The sequence below is a fragment of the Trachemys scripta genome, chromosome 8 (assembly GCF_013100865.1).
Source record: "Trachemys scripta elegans isolate TJP31775 chromosome 8, CAS_Tse_1.0, whole genome shotgun sequence".
NCBI lineage: Eukaryota > Metazoa > Chordata > Testudines > Emydidae > Trachemys > Trachemys scripta.
In genome coordinates this window covers 24959289-24968952 of record NC_048305.1, presented here as the reverse complement: position 1 = coordinate 24968952, position 9664 = coordinate 24959289, and positions in this window count along the sequence as shown.

Below are 9664 nucleotides of genomic sequence, written 5' to 3'. Positions count from 1 at the left end.
GTCCTGTGGCACCTTATAGACTAACAGATGTATTGGAGCATAAACTTTCGTGGGTGAATACCCACTTCATCAGACGCAGCCCCAGAGTTCAAAAGTTTATCTGCAGAGTTTTACCTCCCAGCCTGGGTGTCAATGGGGAAGGGGGCACAACGGTGTTAAGGGGGCACCTTACATGGTCCAAGGCCAACTGCCCCACCTCTCCATGGGGTTCTGCTGCAGCCTTCACCACAAGCCACTCCGCCATCCCGTGAGCCACTCCAGCCATTCCACAAACTGCTCTGCTCCGCCAGCTACTCCGCTCTACCAGCCATCCCATAAATTGTTCTGCCAGCTGCTCCACAATATATCTTCAACCCTTCCCCCACTACTTAACACAGCACTCAGTGATTACAGCCTGTAGTAGGGAAGCCTCAGTGCTGCTGCACCATTGGTCCACAGTGAATTCAGCTCAGCAGGTTGTAACTAATTGAATCAAAATTAGCTCTGATATTCCACAGTGGTAGGGGAGAGGAAGAAAGGGGTACAATTGATGTTTCAAGCCCTCAAAAGGGGCCCATACCATCAGATGCAAATACCTGTCCCCAGTCTCTCTCTATTCACTGGGTTGTGGAACCCATGTCCCTGGTCTGGTGAGTGCTACTTAGTTGATGGCGAGTCCCTCTGTCATAAAACAGTTGATTCACATAATCAGGGTAACAACACTTTATTCTTCCTGACCCAATAACAGAGAAACTGGGGATCCCATAGCCGCCCAAAGTGACCATTTGGGCTGCTGTGGGCTCATGCTAGGTGGGGTGGGTGTGCTTATGCAAACAAGATCAGCCCCTGAAGTTCTTTTCCACAACTTGCCACAATTCACCACCAGATGTCATGGTAGAGCTCATCCTGACTCTGCTCACATATCTATGAGGCCAATGAGGAATTAGTACTGGGATGGGGGAGGGAGACTGTCTGCTGACACAAGAACCCTTGGAGGAGCCGTGCAATTGAGAGAAGCCATAAGGGCACACTTTAATAGTTTACCATAGCCAGACAGCGTGTTGTTTTGTGTTGCTTAGTGAATATACCGTACTTAGCTGGCTTATGAATTGTTATGAACTGATGGGGGGGGGTTAACGACTTGGAGGGTTGCATCTCTATTTTGAGACAAAGAAAATAAATCATACTTTTAAAAAAATAGAACTTTATTATGCAGTAATACAACACATTCACTGATAAAAAAAGAAAGTGCCAGGTGCTGTTTACTCTGGGTTGCATCACAGCCAATGTAGAGCATTTATAGAAATTTTCCTTACTGTTCACTGAGTTTAGTAGAATACTGTTGCCTTGAAGAGGTATATGATCTTGGCTCTGGGAAGAAGGAATTATATCCATACAGTGTAATGGCTGCTGGGATTTAGGCCTCTGGGTGTTTTGCTCCATGATCATCTGAGTTCATTGTCTAATGAACTGCATGATATCTTGGTGCTCCTTTCAATCCTTTTGTCTTGCCACTTGGTCCTTCTGTCCTTGCTCCATTCCCTGGTCTCATGGGCCCCTGACTTAGTAGTTTTAACCAGTTCTGAGAACATATCTTCCCTTGCCTGTTTCGTTTTTCTTCCATATCGTGATCAGTTTCTCTACATGTGTAGAAAAGATGGGCCTCAAGGGTATCCCAGTCGAGGTCACTGATAAAAAAAAGCAGACAACCGTTGTTAGATTGAAGGGGGTTATCAGACATCAAAAGATAAGTGACACAACTCCTTAAAATTTTCCCTGATACAGCTGCACTAAAAAAGGACAGGCTCACACTCACTACCACTTGCTTCACAACTGTTCAACAGCGCACAGCAGGTTGCTTACATGGGGAAACATCAAACCCTCTATCTGTGAGGGAGGGGGCTGGGTGGATAACTGAAGGGATAGTGTAGTAAACACTGCTATAGGCAACAAAATGTTGCTTTTTCCAAGGGTCACCTACTTATTCCAGGGAATATCTTGCACAGTCCCTATACTCTTTCATGAGTGCCATCACAGTAACAATCTGAACACTGAAGCACCAAAACACTGTATGTGGAACTATGACACTTTTTCACAGTTGGAAAAACTGAGGAAAAGAGATTAAGGCAAAAAATGTTTGACTTTTTGATACCTAAATGCATATTTAGGCATCCACACACATGGCCTGACTTTCAGCGGTGGAGAGCCTCTGTAGCTCCCAGATTCATTTCTGTACTACTGCAGAGCTCAGGCAGCTTGCACTTCTACTCAGCTGCCTGCTAGCTTCCTAGAGTAGGCTAGGGAGTCTGATGGGCCACCCTAGTCACTCCTTCCTGCCCCCTCCTCTTCTAGCTTACCTCATCTCTGTCCCAACATGCTCCTGCACTAGGTGTTGCTGCAGCAGTGGGTCAGAGCAGGTGGAACCTGCTACATGCATACTCCATGAGCCCTCTGCACCACTCCCTGGAGGTGTGTAGATGACCTCTACCTCTGGTACTGTCATACAGGGTCCAAAGGACAACTGTGGATCTGGCCCATTGTTTTTACCAGGAATCCTGGGTACTCATCTGAGGTCAAAACCTGTCTCAGATTAAATGATTTTTAAAATGTACATACTTAAATTTACAGCTAAATTTGGCATAAAGTTACACATGTATCTTTCCTAAAGGGAGCGTTCCACTTCTGTATTTCTATGAGCCAAGACCTTTGCTGGAATAACATCTGCCCCTTCTTTGACTTGCCCAGCAGCTGTTGGCAGTTCCACATTTCTGAATTAAGTAATTTTTTTATTAAGACACAGACCTTCTAACATTTCAAATAATCTTAGCTTCCTCCCCCATCAGCCAGAACTGATTAAAAACCCGCAAGTCATTGTTTCTCAACAGGAGAGGAGAAATAACTTATAATCAGTGAAATACTTAATCATTAGCTTCTAAATGTGATGGGGTAATTAATTGGAACACTAATTAAGTTGGAATCTGAAATAACTGAGTGATGGGTAATCTGTGTGGGGGGAAAATAGCAAATTGGATTTATTTTGTTGTATTACTCACCAGGAACACATTTCTCTGTTAATTGCAAATTAATAGCTCACCTGTCAATGCTTGCACTACAAATGTTACCTTACCAGATCAGCCCTAGGTGAATGTAGATTTGGAGAAGTAAATGAAATATTCTCAGACATCTATAGAGTTGCCTACATCTTAGAGAAAAGGCAATCTGTGTATTGTACTCCACATAGTTACAGTTTTGTGGCTCTGATGGTTCTATGCAATTGCCTTTTGTCTTATTTTTGAAAGTAGTCTCAAGGTGAAACCATTTAGAGGTTGACTTCAAGAAGACATGAGCCCTGAATGATGAAAAAGTCACTTATGCCTTTGAACTCATCAATTTCTGCTTTGTACATTGAGAGTAGGGTTTCAGATTCTATACACAAGATTTAAAAAAATTCTTCGCTTATCAAAAAACTGTTTTTATATTGGCCCCAATTACTACAGTAGATTGTAGTAAGAGCCCAAATATGACACTACAGGAAGCTGTATTACTATAGTACTACTCTAAAACGCTGGACTATAATTTTATTCAATAGTGTCTTTTTTACAGCCTGTATTCCAAGGTGCTTTCCAGAGTTAAAGCACAATTCTGTTCTGAGAATGGCTGTGTACAAATGTCACATTCATACCCAATAGATCTGTTCCCCGTGAATATTAAAAATGTTTTACTACTTTTTGCATTTTCCCCCCCGAGTACTGCAGAGACAACACAGCTATGGGAAAGGGACCTGGATTCACTTTTTTTTTTTGTCTTGTGCATTAGCCACAAAATTAATTCTTAAGCATATGTTTGCAGGATTGGGGTCAAAATTCCAAACAACCTCACCAAAGATAATGGGATTTCACAGGTGCTACTGAGGTCAGACTCTTAGAACAGTGGAATTGCAGAGGTGAATGTGATAGCAACATTTAGCCTTCAGACTCTTACTGGTGATGCTGCATAAATTAGAAAGAACCCAGATTGAGTTTAGCATTTTAGGTTGAGTTGGCAGGATGGTCAGACTATGGTTTTGCTTGCAAACTGAACACCTTTAGATTTTTAAATCAGACAGCGTAACCAAGGAACTCCATGATATTTTTAGTCACTTTCAGAGTCAATTGGATTTTAAACCACTTACAGCTGCTACAAATAGAAGAGGGAGAATTTTTTTTTCTTCTCTTCTACTGAGGAGAATATGCATAATACTGGTATCATAAACATCTAAGGACACTGGTGTGGTGTAATTCTGAGGACCAGGTTTGTTAAAATAACCAGTTGTTATGAAGTAACCCTATCTGGTAATGGAATCCTAAGCACTAATTTGATGATTTTGTGGATTGAAGAGAAAAGACTATTTACTTTATTTTCTTTGGCAAACCAATCATTCTGATATCACTTGTGAAGAATGATTGTATAGGTATGCAGTATGGATATAAGGACAAATTCTTGTGTTTGGTTATGGTCCTGCAACTCACAGATATAGAGAATTTGCAGGGGCGTTCTTGAGTACAGAAACTTGCTCACAGGCTCACTGTGCAACTCTCATGTGCATAGTGCAGAAGTAATCTATAGGCTATTTTGTCTACTTAGAGCTTAGCAAATATTGGAATTTAAATCCTGTGGGAAATACTGGCATTTTACAATTTTTTGTCCTAAAGTAGGATGAAAAGTTGAAATTTTTCACAGAAGAAAGTGTTTTTTACATTTTTTTTTTTTAAAATGGCAACATTTTTGGCACTTCTGATTGAAACATTTTTGATATTGCAAAATCAATGTTGAAAAGACCTGAAACATTTTGTTTCAAGTCAGTTCCATGTTAAACTGTGTGAATCTGCTTTACTTCATGGGAATTGTAGTTCAGGTACCTGATACCTGCATTATCTTCTATGGGCCAGAATTCATGAGAATCCCATGATGAATCACACAGCTCTGTCAGGGAGAGACCATGTTGCATCCTGGAATATGGAGTCTGATGACAGAACTTGGCTCATAGAAAAGAATGGGGGCATGGGCCACGCAAGGTATAACTTCCACGTGACAGTGTGGCCCCACAAGGAAATGCAGTTTAATGTTGAAATGGTTCAATGAAATACGTTGGGTCAATTCAACAAACCAAAATATTTGATTTGAGTTGAACTGATGGAAAATTGAAATTTGTTGGCAAAATCAAAATTTTCCTGCAGAAAATTTCAATATTGCAGAAACTACATTTTCCATTAAAAATAAATTTGATGGGAAAAATTCACAACCAACTCTACTCCTATTGTATAAATAAGCTTGGCAGGATTAGATTTTTGTTGGTAAATGTCAATTTCACCATACACATGCAAACTGATTAAAAATATTTCTATTAATAATAGGCAAAATGTATAGATAGGCAAAGTAAGAAATTCTGCTTGAGAACTTATTAGAGTTTAATTTAAGAATATTTATTTTGCATATTTTGACATGTGATATTTGCAATTTGTGTGTTAATTGTTACAAAGCTTTAACTTTTTTTGAATCTCAACATTTAATCTCATTAAACAATTCTTGTCTGATGCTTCCACCCCACATTTTGCACAACTGTTAAAATTTAAATAGATAAAAATTTAAAAATAATTAAAAATAAACATTGATATTATCTATCAAAATTATTTAAAAAAAAATCTGTCAAGCCTATCTGTGACAATGAAATGGTTAGGGATGAGTTACATTCCATTATGTGGCCTACTATTGTAATGTCTAGATTACCAAATAGCTTTATCTTGAATTTGCTTTCCTTTCCCTCTTGCTCTGTGTGAGTCCCAGCAGCTCTGGTTTACTCTTGCCTGCCTGCCTGCTTTCTGATGACTTGCTCTTCCTAAATCTTTCAGCATGTGCCTATGTAGGACAAGACAGAGACTTTCATTACATCTATACTTCATATTAAAAAAAAAAAAAAAAAAAAAGGCACTCTCTGCACATGAGCTTTCTTGGTGTTGCTGATTTGGTGTGACAATTCTTCCCAGCTCAACTTATTTAAAGAACTACATTAAAGAGCTCCCGCTCTGCACCCCTCCCTCTCTCCCCACTGAAATTAAATTTCAGAGTAGCAGCCGTGTTAGTCTGTATCCACAAAAAGAAGAACAGGAGTTGGGTTGTAGTCCACGAAAGCTTATGCTCTAATAAATTTGTTAGTCTCTAAGGTGCCACAAGTACTCCTGTTCTTCTTTTTGTGAAATTAAATTATATTTCAGACCAAAACTTTTGTAACATTTTAAAGAGCAAAGTAATTGATTCTGGTCTTCTTCAGACAAGGTATGATTACTGAATATACCCCCAAATAAATCTATCTCAAGCAATTTATCAAGGGCTCATGCACTTAATGGTCTCTTGATCAGAGTAGTTGGAAGCAATTTGCCAGAGAATGGAATGTCATTACAGGTTGGCATAATATACTAAAGGGGGTGGACTGGATGACCCAGTAGTTTTATTCCTATCTCCAATTTCTGTGATTCCTACTGTGATGTGTTTTCCATCCCAGGCTCCAGTCCTGAAGCTTCCTCCAAAGGTTCCTGCTTTCCTGCCAAGTAATGGCTTGTCTTCTGTACAGAGTTAACTCAAGTTGTAACTTGAGTGTTGCTTCTAATCCCGTCCTCACATGCAAACCTTTGACTTGTGTGGTGGTGCTTTTAACTCAAGTTGGCTGGCCTGTCAGTGTATATGCTGTAGCACAACTTCTTCAATTGCTAACCCAGCCACTATGTGCAGCTCAGGTGTTACTTTGCAATGTGGCCAAACTCTCTCAAGCTAGACTAATTTGAGAGGAATTAAGGTGAGTTAACTGCAGTGAAGAAAGCCTAAATTTTAACCACTAGACACCCTTCCTCCCAAACCAAGTAAAGTGCAACTTTCTATATTCACTCAGAAATAATAAGGTACAGTCCCCTCTTGTGTATTATGGACTTGAGGCTTGATCTTGCAAGGGGCTGAGTACCTCTGTCTTCAATGGGAACTGAGAGTGCCCAGCACTCTGCAAAATCAGGTCCACAGCAAGCCAAATTCTGCTCTCTATTACCTTTGTGCCACTCCACTGAAAAGCAAACTTCAGACATCACCGTGTAAAACATGCCCAGTATAATCTGCTGGGTGTATAGAGTACATTTCTTCAAATGGCACTGGAACACTTCACTGCCCAGATCAAACACAGATGGGCGAGATATAAGGACCTGAATAGAACAGAGTAGTTCACTTTCTGAATGTGTCCTGTATTCAAGAAAATAATCCATTAGGTGCCTGTAGCTGTGAATGTACGTGGCAGAATGGATGGGTCAACAGCTCTGTAGTCATTATTTTAAATTAAGAGAAAGCTAGGTTGTTTTGATCAAAACCATTAACTCCAAGAATTGCAGTCTGTAAACCAGTTACTGCCCAAGCTGTCAACGGAATCCAGCCATTGCTGAAAGTGCACAGGTTTTCTTATGTGAAGCATTGAAACATCTCAGCCCATTAAATAAACAGTTCTTGCAAAGCCATCTATTTCTCCTTTTTAAAATCTGTTTTGTGAGGAAAATGGGCAGTTTTTGACCAGGCAGAGCTGTGATTAAAGGACAGTCTGTTTCCCTGACTGGCCATTTTGGTGCAATACAACAGATTTTAGATAACCTAATGAAGATAATTTTGTTCCTGCAGTAGGAAACCATAGCAACCTGCCACTTTAGAATGCATACTATATAATCTCTCTGTCCTTCAGTTAGTATTTTGCAGTCCAGAAATAGTCATCTCCTAATGTGTGAATGTAAAAGGTCAGGCGAATGTAATCTAAGTGACAATACAGTCCCCCAGGTAAACCGTAGCCCTGTTTACACTGTTCATGTGCATGGTACATAATTATACCACAGATTCCAGAGAGAAGAGATATAGGGTTTGTGTGCTGTAATTACTTAAGAAACACTTAAGGCACCTCTGAAAATTGGCAAACCAAAATGTTTCATGAAAATCCCCCTTCCTTCCCACACCTCAGCTCTAGAAATGTTTCTGCTTATTTTTGGCACAATTTTCTCAAATTATAGTATTCAAAGTTCAAAGCTTTCTTGTCACTGGCCTCTTTGATATCACTTAATTTAGGTACAAATAACCACAGAAGCACTGAATAATTACATGGTATTGTAGATGCCCTGCAATTCCCTAATGCATGAGTACAGCTGGCCAAAGATGCCAGGTTCTGCTGTGAGAGAATGCAACTGTCACAAGGATCTTTTTAACCACCAATCCTGTAGAAATTCTAGCAAAGCAAAATTATGGACAATATTTGTATGAAACTAGTTAAAATTCACCTCTGTAGTTCCAAGTTTTGTTGTTCAGGGCGGGGAGTAAGGGATTATAACAAAGGAGCTAGGAATCTGAGGTTCCACTTGCAGCGTTACCAAGTAATTTTCCTCTCAGGTAGAAGCAACTTTCTGAGGGCAGAGTGGACTGGGTTTCTGGCTTCATTAGTAGAGAGTAGATTTGTCAGTCTTACAGAGGAAGAAGTGTCATCAAGGATGGCTGACTCCTCTGAGCTGGTCTGTCATCTCACTTTCCCCTTGGTGATATGGTTCCATAGGGAGCTATTGTTGGAATCTCCCCACTACTGTGGAATAGCAGTTATGGAAGGGCCAAACAGGTGTTATTGCTGATTGGATTCTTTTGCTTTAGAATCTGTGACACACATTGGCTGTTTTTTTTTCTTTCTATGAATCTTATGGAGCTCTTTCCCATGCGGTCCAATCAGTGGAGTGTCCACAAGTAAGTGGGTATGATGCAGCAGAGCTGATATTCTATCCCCTTTTGTTTTCCCCTACTGGGAGGAAAATTGAGTTGATACTTGACCCTGTCTTGAAAAATGCAACATAATTTGGTGCAACTGGCAGTCTGTGCTCAGGAGAAGCCCAGGACTGGAGCAGCAGAGTCAGGATTCAGGTGCATTGTTAAAAGGGCGTAAGGAGCTTTGTAGAGTGCATCCATATGATGCACGTCTTCTTGTTCTATGGCTACCAACTCTTCACTTTCAAGGACTCTAAATTTTGTAAATTTATCTGATACCCCTTTTAAAAAGAGGGGGGGAGGGGGAAAGACTCCTCCTCCCACACACAGAAGAGGAGATAGAAAATTCCAGCAAGGGAAAGGTGTTCTTTAGTTGTATGATAATGTTACAGTTGTAGAAAACAGTGAACACTTGTACCCTACTTCTTTAATATTGTTTGCAGGTCATCACTAAGGCTATGATTTTTTTCATGGAAAAATTCAATAAATTTTATGACCGAGGTGTGGGAATACAAGGATATGCCACAGAAAGAGGGAAAGCAGAGGGCCTGTAGGGAAATGGGCTGGTGGACAGCAAGCTCACCCAGGACTAACCCAGCAGTGGCAGCTCCTGTCTTGTGGGCCTGGGCCTGGTTCCCCACTTTAGGCATTGCGACCTGCCCCACGTGGTTGCAATGCCACTCAGATTTGGTGCCTCTGCCCATCTGTAGATGGAGAAGGAGAGGCAGACGTGCCAAACCTGAGTGGCGTTGTGACCCAGCGCGCGAGGTCGCAGTAGTTATCCAATTTGGCCCTCCACTGCTCTGTCTCCATCTATAGAGGGGCAGATGTGACAAACCTGAGGGGTGTTGGGACCACATGGGCCAGGTCCTAACACCTGGAAGAG